The sequence below is a fragment of the Pseudophryne corroboree genome, chromosome 9, assembly GCF_028390025.1.
Source record: "Pseudophryne corroboree isolate aPseCor3 chromosome 9, aPseCor3.hap2, whole genome shotgun sequence".
NCBI classification, from domain to species: domain Eukaryota; kingdom Metazoa; phylum Chordata; class Amphibia; order Anura; family Myobatrachidae; genus Pseudophryne; species Pseudophryne corroboree.
Window position 1 is genome coordinate 132,450,591 of NC_086452.1, and position 16,277 is coordinate 132,466,867.

The following is a 16,277-nucleotide window of genomic DNA, read 5'->3' on the forward strand; positions in this document are numbered from 1 at the left end:
AGAATCCTCATAGTCAACTTCCTCCGCAGTGCCAGCAACACCCATATCCTCATCCTGGTGTACTTCAGTGACATCCTCAATTTGAATAACAGAAACTGGACTTTGGGTGCTACTTCCAGCACTTGCAGAGGGCATGCAAATGGTGGAAGGAGTCACCTCTTCCCGTCCAGTGTTTGGAAAGTCAAGCATTGCAACCGCCGACACACTTGGACTCTCCTTGGGGATTTGTGATACCATCTTAGAATGCACAATTCTTTGCTGTGCTTTTGCAGTTTATCTCATCATTTTTCTATTGGGAGGATGAGGGCTTACATCATCATGTGAAGCTGAACCACTAGTCATGAAGATAGGCCAGGGCCTTAACCATTCTTTTTTATGAATTTGGCTTTTTGGATTTTACATCCCTTCTACTATCACATTGGGCATCGGCCTTGGCATGGTAGACGATGTTGATGGTATTTTATCATCTATGCTATGACTAGTGACAGCATCTTCAGCACTAGGAGGAAGTGGTTCTTGATCTTTTCCTTTTTTATCCTCCATATTTTTGTTCTCCATTATTTTTCTGGAGTTATATAACAATATGCAGTACAGGAGAAAGCAGGCAAACCCTGTGAAAATTATTTGTATTAAATATTAATAACCCCTTTATTTGGAGTAAAAAATATATAGCATAGGATAGCACAACTGAATTTATATGGCAGCACCACTGGACTAGACTTATATGGCAGCACCACTGGAATTATACAGCAATATCACTGGAATTATACGTCAGTACCACTGGAATTATAGGTCAGTACCCATGGCCATATACAGCAGTACCACTGGCCTTACACGCCAGTACTACTGAAATTATATGCCAGTACCACTGGAATTATATGCCAGTACCACTGGATTTATATGGGATTGCTACTGGACATATATGGCTGTATCATTGGACTGTATTTATACTCCAGTACCACTTGATTTATATGGCATGACCACTGGACACATATGGCAGTATCAACGGAATTATATGGAAGTACCACTGGACATATATGGCAGTATCACTGGACTGGATTTATATGCCAGTACCACTGTAATTATATGCCAGTATCACTGGAATTATATGTCAGTACCACTGGAATTATACAACAGTACCACTGGACATATATGGCAGTATCACTGGACGTACTGTATACGGCAGTAACACTGGACTGGATTTATATGCCAGTACCACTGGAATTTTATGGCAGTACCACTGGACATATACGACAGTATCACTGGATTTATGCTGCAGTAATGCTGGACATATACAGCAGTATCACTGGATATATACGGCAGTACCAATGGACATATACGGCAGCACAGGGACACAATCACTGGACTCATGCAGCACACCATAGCACCACTGGACTTGATTTACACAGCAGCACTGGACATATGGCAGCAGAGGACACCACCTTTGTGACTGGACTGATGCAGCACAATACACCACCACTGAACTAATGCAGCACAACACATCACCATTCTACTGGACTTATACAGCAGCACTGGACATATGGCAGCAGAGGACACCACCACTGTGGCTGGACTGATGCAGCACAAGACACCACCACTGGACTGATGCAGCACAAACAAGCACCACTGGACTGGATTTATACAGCAGCACTGGACATATGGCAACAAAGGACACTACCTCTGTGACTGGACTGATGCACTACCATTGAACTGGTGCAGGACACTGAGGACAGAGACACTACCTCTCTCTACACACTTCAATGCTGGAGTGAAAATGGCGACGATGTGTGGCTCCTTATATGAAATCCAAACCCAAAGAGAATCCGACAGCGGGATCATGACATTTTGCCTTGTTCTGGTTTCTGAGTCAGGCGGGAAAACCAGAGCCTGACTCGGATCCAGGCTCGGGTAGTGAAATTCGGGGGTGTTCAGTTCTCAGGGAACCAAACCCGGTCATCTCAATTTTTTACATTTTAATAAACTATTAATGCTTTGTGAAATCTCAACAATGCTGAACAGCATATAACATTAATGGAAATGTCTGTCCATGAAAATTTAGAAGTGCAGAAATGAATCAACAATGAATAACTCCTAAATTCATTCCCTTGCAAGATTTAAAAAGAACTAATGAAGCGCTGTAATACTAGAAACTTACTTAAAATTGATATTTATTAAACATACATTTCCCAACCATATCACATACCAATTACAGATAAAACAAACACACACACTGCCGGTGTCACTTAATACATTAAAATATTCCTATAATACACCACACTGGAGCATTGGTCATTAATTGGTTATTAGGTCTGGCACTTTATTGGTATCAAATAATGAATTCAGAAATTGCCAAAAATGTGATCTTTGCCCCATATAACCAAACAATCAATCTATATGTCCAATGTTCACACAATTTTAATTCTATAAAAGGTAATTTATCCTAAGAGCATGATTAGTTCTTTCCAATTCATTCAAGTTAAATTGTAAGAAAGGTGCTTAGGCTTATACTTTACTGCTAAACAATCAATCAAATCCTTCTAATATAAGGGACTCAAAATCATCATCCATTAGTTATTTCAGCTATATCAATTTGTTAGAAAAGCCCAAGAATCTTGTCAGGTTATTAGCCCAGCTGTTACATACATTTAGTCTGTTAGATTAGTAAAGCACAGTCTCTTGATTAAGCACAAAGCAGCCCAAGCTGGTGAGTTAGTGTATACCATTTTCCAGAGCTTAGAATCATGCAAACACCACAGGGTTTAAATGATACAGTGAGGCTAAATAATATTCATTAATAGTGGTCAATCTTTAATGGATTAGATCCATTTTTGTGGATATATCTGTTCTGTAGTTCTATATTACTTTAATGTGGGTGATGTGTTTATGTGTCTTTAACTTCATTTTGGTACCGGTTTAGTGCATGGGTAATGGATATATGTATGTCTATTTCCAGTAAGGTGCTGTGGGTTTATCATGTCAGGTGGGGAATGAGTATATGTCTTTTTTAAGTGACTTAGGTCTTGGTCTTTCTAGGGAGGGGGGGTGGTCCAATAATTCTGAGGATTGGAAATTTGGTCTGTTAATTGCTATAGATCTGATGAAGTTAGGTATTTATGAGTAATATAGGACCTAAGGAGAGTTAATGGGTTAATGGAATTAGTATGTATATCCCATTTACTCCATGTGGTCATTCATGTGAGTCTTTGTATATATAATTTTTTGACATCATGGATTATAGTTAAGGGATATATATATATATATTGCAATTTAATTATTATTAAAATATTTACATAATCCCCCCCCCCCCCCATTTTTTTGTATATGCTATTATTAGAACTCTTTTTAGAGATGGATTGATCACATACATTAAGCAGTAATTATAAATATATGTAGTAATAAAATTAATAAGACCTCTGGAGCTATATTGTTGGACATTAAAGTAATGGAATTTGATTAGATGTAGGTCTGGGCGGGACGTCTTTTGAATGATGCTGTATGCTAATTATGCAAGTGGAACGCACAGATTTCTTATGTGCATTGAGGCAACACCCGGAAGTTAAGGACGGGTGGAGCGCACTTGACACGCAAATGAGTCAGAGTGGCGCCGGGAAGTGTCCAGAGAAAGCGCTATTTAAACGGGCCAGCATGAGAGGTCTGATATACTCCTGAGGAAGCCGGCGACGATCCAGGTGGGGAAATGCATTGAGTGGATACACGGATCCGGAGTTGGCATTAAGGCTCTGGGAGAACGCTGTGGCTGTTCTGCGGTACACTGATTGGGACTCCAAGGAGGGAACGTTGTATGATGAGATGACCAGTTCCAGTGGGAGACCCTAGCTGCAGCAGTAAAGGAATATTACCTAATAGTTGACAGCTTGCTTGTTGTCTTACTGATTAGTACTATTCTAATGTGATACCATTAAGTAAGAAACCTCAACTCATTGTTTGACGGCTTAATAACAAACTGATTCTTGCGGGACATGTCTGAAAGTGCTCACCAAAATTGCGGTTTATAATTATTTAATCTCAAGAAACGACATGATGGCTTATTAATAAATTGTGCAGGACAATTAAGGAAGTGCCCAATAAACTGCTGCTTTGCATGATTCTAAGCTCTGGAAAAAGGTTTACACTAACTTACCAGCTTGGGCTGCTTTGTGCTTAATCACGAGACTGTGATTTACTAATCTAACGTATGTATGTACTAATCATCTAACGTAATGTATGTTACAGCTGGGCTAATAACTAGTGATGTGCATCGGAAATTTTTCGGGTTTTGTGTTTTATGTTTTGGATTCGGTTACGCGGCCGTGTTTTGGATTCGGATGTGTTTTGGCAAAACCTCCCTAAACATTTTTTGTTGGATTCGGGTGTGTTTTGGATTCGTTTTTTTTTTTTTTATAAAACCCCTCAAAAACAGCTTAAATCATAGTATTTGGGGTCATTTTGATTACACGGTATTATTAACCTCAATAACCATAATTTCCACTCATTTCCAATCTATTCTGAACACCTCACACCTCACAATATTAGTTTTAGTCCTAAAATTTGCACCGAGGTCGCTGGATGACTAAGCTAAGTGACCCAAGTGGCCAACACAAACACCTGGCCCATCTAGGAGTGGCACTGCAGTGTCAGATAGGATGGCCGATTTAAAAAAAAAGTCCCCAAACAGCACATGATGCAAAGAAAATAAGAGGTGCACCAAGGTCGCTGGATGGCTCTGCTAAGCGACCCAAGTGACCGACACAAACACCTGGCCCATCTAGGAGTGGCACTGCAGTGTCAGTCAGGATGGCACTTCAAAAAATAGTCCCCAAAAAGCACATGATGCAAAAATAAATGAAAGAAAAAAGAGGTGCAAGATGGAATTGTCCTTGGGCCCTCCACCCACCCTTATATTGTATAAACAGGACATGCACACTTTAACAAACCCATCATTTCAGCGAAAGGGTCTGCCACACGACTGTGACTGAAATGACTGGTTGGTTAAAATGTAGTGCTCTGATTTCAACAGATTGACCACCCGTGAATCCTGGTTAAGCGAATTAAGGGCTCCATCCACAAGTACCACATGCCTAGCGGAATTGCTCTGTTTTAGCTCCTCCTTCAATCTCTCCAGCTTCTTCTGCAAAAGCCTGATGAGGGGAATGACCTGACTCAGGCTGTCAGTGTCTGAGCTGACTTCACGTGTGGCAAGTTCAAAGGGTTGCAGAACCTTGCCCAACGTTGAAATCATTCTCCACTGCGCTTGAGTCAGGTGCATTACCCCTCCTTTGCCTATATCGTAGGTAGCTGTATTGCCTTGAATGGCCTTTTGCTGCTCCTCCATCCTCTGAAGCATATAGAGGGTTGAATTCCACCTCATTACCACCTCTTGCTTCAGATGATGGCGGGGCAGGTTCAGGAGTGTTTGCTGGTGCTCCAGTCTTCGGCACGCGGTGGCTGAATGCCAAAAGTGGCCCGCAATTCTTCGGGCTACCGACAGCATCTCTTGCATGCCCCTGTCATTTTTTAAATAATTCTGCACCAACAAATTCAATGAATGTGCAAAACATGGGACGTGCTCGAATTTGCCCACATGTAATGCACGCACAATATTGGTGGCATTGTCCGATGTCACAAATCCCCAGGAGAGTCCAATTAGGGTAAGCCATTCTGCAATGATTTTACTCAGTTTCCGTAAGGGGTTGTCAGCTGTGTGCCTCTTATGGAAAGCGGTAATACAAAGTATAGCCTGCCTTGGAACGAGCTGGTGTTTGCGAGATGCTGCTACTGGTGCCGCCACTGCTGTTCTTGCTGCGGGAGGCAATACATCTACCCAGTGGGCTGTCACAGTCATATAGTCCTGAGTCTGTTCTGCTCCACTTGTCCACATGTCCGTGGTTAAGTGGACATTGGGTACAACTGCATTTTTTAGGACACTGGTGACTCTTTTTCTGAGGTCTGTGTACATTCTCGGTATTGCCTGCCTAGAGAAATGGAACCTAGATGGTATTTGGTACCGGGGACACAATAACTCAATAAATTCTCTAATTCCCTGTGAATTAACGGTGGATACTGGACACACATTAAAACCACCCAGGCTGCCAAGGCCTGAGTTATCTGCTTTGCAGCAGGATGACTGCTGTGATATTTCATCTTCCTCGCAAAGGACTGTTGGATAGTCAATTGCTTACTGTAAGTAGTACAAGTGGTCTACCGACTTCCCCCCTGGATGACGAGCAGCAACAACAGCAGCGCCAGCAGCAGTAGGCGTTACACTGAAGGATGCATCGAAGGAATCGTAGGTAGGAGAGGACTCGTCAGACTTGACAGTGACATGGCCTGCAGGACTATTGGCTTTCCTGTCTAAGGAGGAAATTGACACTGAAAGAGTTGGTGGTGTGGTTTGCAGGAGCTTGGATACAAGAGGAAGGGATTAAGTTGTCAGTGGACTGCTTCCGCTGTCACCCAAAGTTTTTGAACTTGTCAATGACTTCTGATGAATGCGCTCCAGGTGATGTATAAGGGAGGATGTTCCTAGGTGGTTAACGTCCTTACCCCTACTTATTACAGCTTGACAAAGGCAACACGCGGCTTGACAAATGTTGTCCACATTTCTGTTAAAATAATTCCACACTGACGAGGTGATTTTTTTTTGTAATTTGACCAGGCATGTCAATAGCCATATTTGTCCCATGGACAACAAGTGTCTCCCCGGGTGCCTGACTTAAACAAACCACCTCACCATCAGAATCCTCCTTGTCAATTTCCTCCTCAGCGCTAGCAACACCCATATCCTCATCCTGGTGTACTTCAACAGTGACATCTTCAATTTGACTATCGGGAACTGGACTGCGGGTGCTCCTTCCAGCACTTGCAGGGGGCGTGCAAATGGTGGAAGGCGCCACCTCTTCCCGTCCAGTGTTGGGAAGGTCAGGTATCGCAACCAACACAATTGGACTCTCCTTGGGGATTTGTGATTTAGAAGAACACACAGTTCTTATCTGTGCTTTTGCCAGCTTAAATCTTTTAATTTTTCTAGCGAGAGGATGAATTCTTCCATCCTCATGTGAATCTGAACCACTAGCCATGAACATAGGCCAGGGCATATTGGCAAGTTTACGCTTCTCATCAGATGCTTTTAATTTTGGAGTTACACCACTTCACTCCACAAGGACTCCAAACATTAACCAACAGCCAAATAAGTCCCGGGAAATGACCCCTGAGGAAGGAAACATTTCCGAAACACGTTGGAGTTTGGAGGTACAGGGATCCCCACTATCCCGTACATAAGGAGTAAGATCTTTTTTCCAACTTACCCATTTTCCAACAGCCAAATAAGTCCCAGGAAAAATTAGGAAAATGGGTAAGTTGGGAAAAAGATCTTACTCCTTATGTACGTGATAGTGGGGATCCCTGTACCTCCAAACACCAATGAGTTTCGGAAATGTTTCCTTCCTCAGGGGTCATTTCCCGGGACTTATTTGGCTGTTGGTTAATGTTTGGAGTCCTTGTGGAGTGAAGTGGTGTAACTCCTGTTTTTTCTTTTATGTATTTTATATTTTTTTTATAATAAAAATGCTTTTTATGGAGCTGTAATGGTCCAGTCATAATTTTCGTGAGGAGGAATCCCTGGATATATGTGGAGAGGCTTAGTGTAGTCACAAAGAAATCTTTACAAGAACATAGGGCTCGCATTATTGGTGAGTGAATTTTCATATGACCCTATGATGTCTGTTCCCTAGGAAAAAGATACCTTTATAAGAGGAAATCTCACTGTACGTCGGTGAGTAAGGTACATCCGACAAGCAGGAATTACATCAAATCATTTATTGATTGAATACTTGAATTCTCTACACAAACAGCGCTGTTGGACCACTCCTTTTGTGTTTGTGTCTCTAGAATTTGTCAAGTGGTTGTACTCTTGAGAGTTTGGACCTCAGCTGCAGTTTGTTGTTTAAGGCGCAAAGGAAACATCAATCTGTTTTTGTTTTTGCTATATATTATATACTGGTGGTCAGCAAAATTCTGCACTGTCCTCCTACTATATATACTGCGCACAACTAAAATGCACCACAGGTATGGATGGATAGTAATCTTGACGACACAGAGGTAGGTAGAGCAGTGGACTGCTGTACCGTACTGCTATATATTATATACTGGTGGTCAACAAAATTCGGCACTGTCCTCCTACTATATATACTGCGCACAACTAAAATGCACCACAGGTATGGATGGATAGTATACTTGATGACACAGAGGTAGGTAGAGCAGTGACCTACTGTACCGTACTGCTATATATTATATATTGGTGGTCAGCAAAATTCTGCACTGTCCTCCTACTATATATACTGCGCACAACTAAAATGCACCACAGGAATGGATGGATAGTATACTTGATGACACAGAGGTATGTAGAGCAGTGGCATACTGTACCACACTGCTATATATTATATACTGGTGGTCAGCAAAATTATGCTCTGTCCTCCTACTATATATACTGTGCACAACTAAAATGCATCACAGGTATGGATGGATAGTATGCTTGACGACACAGAGGTAGATAGAGCAGTGGACTACTGTACCGTACTGCTATATATTATATACTGGTGGTCAGCAAAATTCTGCACTGTCCTCCCACTATATATACTGCGCAAAACTAAAATGCACCACAGGTATGGATGGATAGTATACTTGATGACACAGAGGTAGGTAGAGCAGTGGACTACTGTACCATACTGCTATATATTATATACTGGTGGTCAGCAAAATTCTGCACTGTCCTCCTACTATATATACTGCGCACAACTAAAATGCACCACAGTATGGATGGATAGTATACTTGACGACACAGTGGTAGGTAGAGCAGTGGACTACTGTACCGTACTGCTATATAATACTGGTGGTCAGCAAAATTCTGCACTGTCCTCCTACTATATACTACAATGCAGCATAAATATGGAGCATTTTTCAGGCAGAGAACGTAGATATTTGCAGCACACTGAGCACAGATATTTGCAGCACACTGAACACAGAAACTGAGAGAACGCTGCATGTCCTCTCCCTATCACCTGCAATGCACGAGTGAAAATGGCGGCAACGCGCTGCTAATTATATAGAATACGAATCTCGCGAGAATCAGACAGCGGCATGATGACGTTCAGGTGCACTCAGGTTAACCGAGCAAGGCGGGAAGATCCGAGTATGCCTCGGAACCATGTAAAATCGGTTAAGTTCGGGGAGGGGTTCGTATCTCGTGGAACCGAACCCGCTCATCACTACTAATAACCTGACAAGATTCTTGGGCTTTTCTAACAAATTGATATAGCTGAAATAACTAATGGATGTTGATTTTGAGTCCCTTATATTAGAAGGATTTGATTGATTGTTTAGCAATAAAGTATAAGCCTAAGCACCATTCTTACAATTTAACTTGAATGAATTGGAAAGAACTAATCATACTCTTGGGATAAATTACCTTTATAGAATTAAAATTGTGTGAACATTGGACATATAGATTGATTGTTTGGTTATATGTGCCAAAGAACTAATTTTTGGCAATTTATGAATTAATTATTTGATACCTATAAAGTGCCAGACCTAATAACCAATTAATGACCAATGCTCCAGTGTGGTGTTTTATAGAAATATTTTAATGTACTAAGTGACACCGGCCGTGTGTGTGTTTGTTTTATCTGTAATTGGTATGTGATATGGTGGGGAAATGTATGTTTAATAAATATCAATTGTAAGTAAGTTTCTAGCATTACAGCGCTTCATTAGTTGTTTTTTCTTCTTTTTGATTATGGAGACGCAGTGATCTCCTATTTTGAAGCTGCAGTTTACTAAGGATCCTAAATATTAATTTATAGGTTTTTCGCATTCCCTGAGGAGTCAGCGCCTGGTTTATTTTTGTTTTATTTTTACCTTGCAATATTTTTAAATATATAGAAAATATGAATGTATATAATATACTGGATATCAGGACAAGGGCCATTTCTATATACATTGGCTCCCAGTATGAACAGTAAAAAATGTGTATCCTCCATAGTCATTCTAAAATGCGCCCCCAAAGACATTCTAAAATGTGCCCTGCCCCATAGACATAGAAAAGCAATTTTGTGCATGCCCTCACTAAAATGGGTGTAGTCTCCATAAAAGGGGCATAGTCTTGCAGGAAAAGACTACCTTACACACTAGTTTTCGACCCTGCATCAGCAGACCTTGGCCACCACAGGAAAGAAAAAAATTCTACCATATTAAGCACCACACAGTAATGTCCCTTGCACCATATTATTCCTCCTGTACTATATTATGCCACACACCGCGATGCCCGTGATACATTGTGACTTAAACTATGGCTCCTAAATCTTCTAATAACTTTTAAATTATCTGCCCATTGCCAGGGGTTTCATGCTCTGGGTTCCATGCTCGTTGACTGAGGTTTAATGCTCTGGGTGTCGTGCTCATTGTCAGAGTTGTAATGCTCATTGCCAGTTGTTTCATGCTCTGGGTGTCATGCTTGTGGCCTGGTGTATAATTTATGTTGCCAGGCGTTTCATGCTCTGGGTGTCATGCTCATTACCAGGGATGTGTAATGGTTGTTGCTAGGGATTTCATGCTCTATGTGTCATGCTTTTTGGTGCCACCACTAAGTGCCTCAAGCCTGGCGCCGCCAAGCCTCCGCAGTGGTGAGGGCTTTAGTTTACACCAGTGGCTCCCTTATATTACCTGCTCCCGCTCCTCCCGGCCTTAGTGCTCCGCTCACTGGGTAGTGTTTCATGAAATGACATAGTTGTATCATGATGTCACAGTGCAACTGCTTCATTTTGTGAAGCTCTGCCCAGAGTACTATGGGTGGGAGGAGGGGGAGCAGATAATAGCAAACAGCAGGTGTTACAGTGGGCACCCCTTGTGATCACACGGCTCGCCCGCAGGTAGAAATGGCACTGATAATGATAGTTGTAATATTACATTAAAAACAAACATATATTCTGCAACACATCGAAAAGATTGTATAAGATGTATACCTGCAGACACAATTTTTTGTTACATATGTTTTATTAATGATAAGGTCTCATTTCAAGTATTGGAGGACATTTTAAAGACTTTTAGGCAGAGCCAGACCTAACTAATTTGGTGCCGTAGGGCTTAGGCAAGATTTTGGCTGGTGCACCCAGCAGATATTTCCACCCCCATGCTTAGTGTTTATATGCGGATACAAAAAGCACACACACTGACCCCGTTACTGCCCACCACCTAGCATCATATATTTCCCCTTCACTGTTCACCTCACAATCACACTTACTACTACCCTTACTGCCCGCCTCACAGCACAAACCCATCCTCTCCCCTCAATGCACACCTCACAGCACACTGCTGTATCTAAAGAATGCAGTCTATAGCGCATATTCTCAGCTTACAGCACAGCACCTGATGCTCTACCCTCAATGCACACTGCTGTAACAAAAGAAAAAAGGGACAGATTTTAGGGGACAGGCCCTTATACCCCCACATCAGAAGGCATTCTATAGGCCACATTCTCCACTTACAGCACAATTCTCCATGCTCACAGCATCTCTCTCCCCTCACTGCACAGAACCCTGGTATTCAGCCATCTCACCAGATAGTATTCAGCCATCTCACCACTACCACTCTGACCACTCTATCCTTGATCCTCTTCAATCTGGCTTTCGCCCACTCCACTCCATTGAAACTTCTCTGGTCAAAGTTGACAATGACCTGCTTTTGGCCAAATCCAGGGGTAACTAATCTCTGCTCATCCTCCTGGATCTCTCTGTGGTCTTTGACACAGTGGATCATCCTCTCCTCCTCCACACCCTCCAGTTAATTGGCATCTCTAGCACTGTCCTTGCCTGATTCACCTCATACCTTGCTAACCACTCACTCTCAGTGTCTGCCTCTGGCTCCACCTTAACCCCTTTCACCCTCCCTGTTGGTGTCCCTCAGAGTTCTATCCTTGGCCCCCTTCTCTACTCCATGTACACCTCTTCCCTGGGTGCACTCATATGCTCCTTCTGCTTCCAATACCACCTCTATGCAGATGATAATACGCAACTATAGCTCTCCTCTCCTGATCTCTCTCCCTCTGTACTCTCTTGGATATCCAGCTTCCTCTGTGCCATCTCCTCCTGGATGTCTGATGAATGCTGCCTGCAGCTCAACTTGGACAAAAACAAACTCATCATCTTTCCCCATCTAGAGTCCACTCCCCCAATATTTCTATCACTGTTGACAACACTATCATTTTCCCCGTTCCCCAACTCTGCTGCCTTGGTATCACTCTTGACTCCTCCCTCTCCTTCACTTCCCACATCCAATCTCTGGTTCTGTATACCCTCTATTGTTCTAAGTGTGTTGTATGTAAAGCGCTGCAAAACATTTGTGGTGCCTTAAAAATAAATTGTAATAATAATAATAAACAACCCCAACCCCGTCAGAGCATTTATATCCACCACAGCATCCCACACCCAGTACAGAACCCCTCACCCAGTACCTTTCTACCAGCGCAACACTCCTCCTTCATCACTCATATTATGGACTGACAGTTGACTTACTTAATTCTCTAAAGATATTAGGTACCAGCAGCAGTGGACATCTCTGTTTTTTCGGTTCTTTTCTGTTCACAGCTGGACTTGATGGCTGTAGTGCAGCCTACCGGATGCGGACCAGTGAAGTATGACTCCTGAGCTTTGCAAAGGCCCAGGACTGCCATCAGAAATTGTGTGGCACCGGAATGACAAAATAGGCAGGGACACCCCTCCCCTCCCCCAGGCAAAAAAGTTAAATAAATATAAATATATACAATATTCTTTAAAAGAAAAAATCTATATCAACATAAAGCAAAACCATCTTATACCCCTTGCACCATATTAAGTCCCCACAGTAGGGCTTCTGACACCAAATTATAATGAGTTGTGCACCTTTGACCTTCTATAAAGTGAAAACAACGATCAGAAAATTGTGATCAGACATCAGTGGATGAATTTGATTATAGAGTATGTATGCCAGTATGTCGTAGAGGCCCTGTGTGTCCACCTCCAGTCCTTTCCTTTGTAATATAGCAAGCCCCGGGCCCCCATCTCAGACTGACAACAATCACACAAAGTCACAAACACATATATTATATACTTACAAATCCGTCCTCCTAAGCGTCCTCTCTCCTACTCTGTCTGTGTCTGCTGCTCCTGTCCTGAGCTACGGCTCCTCTTCTCTTTACTGACTGGCGTGACATCATGCCGTGCCGTGCGGCTCCAACAAACTTAATCAAACAGCAAGCTGCCTTTTGTGATAGGCGGCGGGTGGCGCGGATCTGCGGTAGGCGGCAGCAGGCAGAGGGACGTAGCCCGCAGCCCTCCAATGACAGCTTCAACAGCCACGGTCAGTCCCACCAGCAGAGATCTGCGGCGGGTGGAGGGGAGTAGCCCAAGGCCTGCCGTTGCCAGCTTCAGCAATCACGGTCAGTCCAACCGGCAGCATACACCATCGGGAATAGCAACAGCGGGATGTTTGAACAGCCCAGGCCCTCCACTCTCTGTCAGAGTGGCCAGGCAGCGGTCAAGTGTACACAGGAATTACCCTTGATGGCGGCCCTGCAAAGGCCCATGGGAGAAGTTGCTGTGGCTGGTCATGTGGAGCAGCCCTCTTGTTGGTAAACTTGTTCAAATGTTTATCAACTACAGTGAGCCACATATACAGTACAACATTGTCCCCCTGCTACTGTGATTATATACTGCAGCTGGAGGACACACATTTACTCCTTCATCACGGGCTACACAATATGGATTAAAGTGTCAGAGACTGACTGAACTATCCTGATAGTCTCCACCTAATACCAGCAATAGTGGTAACTATAATAAATATATGTACTTATTGCTTAGCCCTTTGGGACTTCCAGGGAATCCCTAGTTTTATGCAATCTGTTTATGTATAGAGCTATCATACACTTCTGTCATATAGCTCATATGAATTTTGTTTTTACCTTTTTTCATTGTTGTACTTTATTATATGATTTTATATACTATTAAATATCTGTGTTTTTATTAAGGTTGTCTCTGTGATTCTGAGCCCTTACACAGTCTGCCTTGTGTGACACCCACCTAGGCAAGTATCATAAAATCCTCACTAGATGTCCTCCCATCCGGTCAGTGGGCAGCAAGATTGTGTTACCTGTTCATTTGGACAAAATTCCTGTGGACTTTTCATCTGTGTGTGGTCCAAACATTTATGGTTGAACGGACTCTATAAATATTGCACTTAAATCTGCTGATACTCCTTCGGACCAACGCTAATTGGATCTCACCCTGGCAAATACCTCAGGACAGGTAACTATACCCACATATTTGGACAATGCCATTAGTCAATTGAGTTCATCCAGGCCTGGCACCACTTCTACACAGGACATTTATATTTAACCCATAGGAACAGACCATAGAAGGGGGCACAAAGGACACAATTTTTGCACCCATTTGTGATTGATATATACCTATACCCACTTGTGACTGTTATCCTGTTGATTATGTGATTTTAATATTTGTGTACTTTTAGTATTAAAAGTGGTAAATGATTTATTAGCACACTGTGTTGCTGACATGTGTACCTAAATGTATGTTCATTAGATTTGAGCGCTTTTTCTTTTATATATAAGTTTTCACTAAAACATTTAACACAATACAATTCAGTTCTAATACGCTCAGTCATAAATTATACCATCTTCTGCAAAGGATTTAATTTATATCACTGGGACACTTCAGTGAAGCTTCCTCTGGTGCAAAGATGTTTAAATGATTATCACCCTCAGCAACAATTTAGATTAGCATCCCAGAATTAATCATTTAGAATAGACAGACCTAGATGCTCTTGACAGACTTATCACATTAACTTATTAACTTATTGCAATGTATAATAACGATTATATTTAGAATAATCATATACAAGAGGGGCCCAAATTACCTCTATAAGAAATAGAAAGAGTTCTGAGTGGACTTATTCCAAATAGTCTATTTCCTAAGAAACAGTGTGAATTCTGATTTGGATAAAGTTACCAAGAGCTTAAAGAATATTGAATACCGCTGACTCTGTCTATCCAGGCAGTTTACTGATTTTCTCTTCTGTAGACATTAAATTTACATTGTAACAATTCTCCGTCGGTTGGGTAGCAAATATAGCCTTTGATGATTTTAGTATCTTGCTGACTGATTCCTGGAGAGCCTCGAGCTTTATATATCTACAGGCAATAGCCCATTTACAGGTTTACTGGATGGTCTATAACTTTGTTCCTTTACATAACGTGGTCACTGACAGCCATTTGCTTTATTAGGTATAGCTTTTGTAATGGACCCACTTAATACAGCTGTGCCTATTTCACTAGTCCATGAGCTGCAGCTGTCAATTAATAGTAATAAGCTGTTTTATATGTGCACCAACTATTTATCTTGAGCAACAAGCAGCTAATTCACATTGTACTTAACTATTACTCAAGTAGATCAGTGTCTAGGCTGCTTCTGTCTGCAGCATCCAATCTTTTAAGCTATGTAGAAGTCTCTCTTTGTGTACATGGCAGCCAGCACCTATTTATTAATTACACATCTTGCTGCACCCTAGTGTACAAGGTTGGTTATTGTGACATCTGGAATAATGGATAACTAAAACACATGGTCTGTTCAGGGTAATTTTCTACAGGCCTCTCCAGTGATTCAAGGGATGACCATCTGTGCGTCAGTAGCAGCTGTTATCCTTTCTTGTTTCCCTACTATGACTGTTGATGCGGCTATATTCAGTTACGGAGAACGGCGCTGTCTCTGGTAAAACCACTTCTCTTGCTTACAGCCTCCAGCCACCATCTCTCCTCTAAGATGGCTGCTCAATGACCACCAGCTCTCACACCAGCCAGCATGAGCCAGCCTCTCCCTGACGCTGCATGTGATATCTGTGTATCCAGTGCACGGGTGAGAGTTCCCATTCACCATGTGCTAGCTCTGTAGCTCTAATCATACTGTCACCAATGATGCTCTGGCTCCATTAAATGTATATAAAGGCAGTATTTACAAGTAAATGAATGGCTCCACTCACCTGGAAGTACATGAAAGCTGGAAGTCCAAGCTGGAGATCTTGAAGTCTGAACATGATGCACTTTCAATACACTGATATTTTGTAAGTAATAAATGAGAAAAAAATGGCTGTGTTGGGTGTTTTTAGTTAATAAATTACTTAAATATTTAGACAATGTGTACTTGATGTCCAGGCATGCTGGCACTTGTGGTTCAACAAGT

General features: G+C 42.1%; 1 long non-coding RNA gene across 1 annotated transcript; it reads left to right on the forward strand.

The window, feature by feature from the left end:
* The first annotated feature begins 13,637 nt into the window (after window positions 1–13,637).
* LOC134956805 (uncharacterized) lies at window positions 13,638–16,004 on the forward strand. The gene is made up of 3 exons (XR_010186186.1): window positions 13,638–13,852; window positions 14,054–14,330; window positions 15,835–16,004. It is a non-coding gene; the product is annotated as an uncharacterized LOC134956805 (long non-coding RNA).
* Window positions 16,005–16,277: the final 273 nt, after the last annotated feature.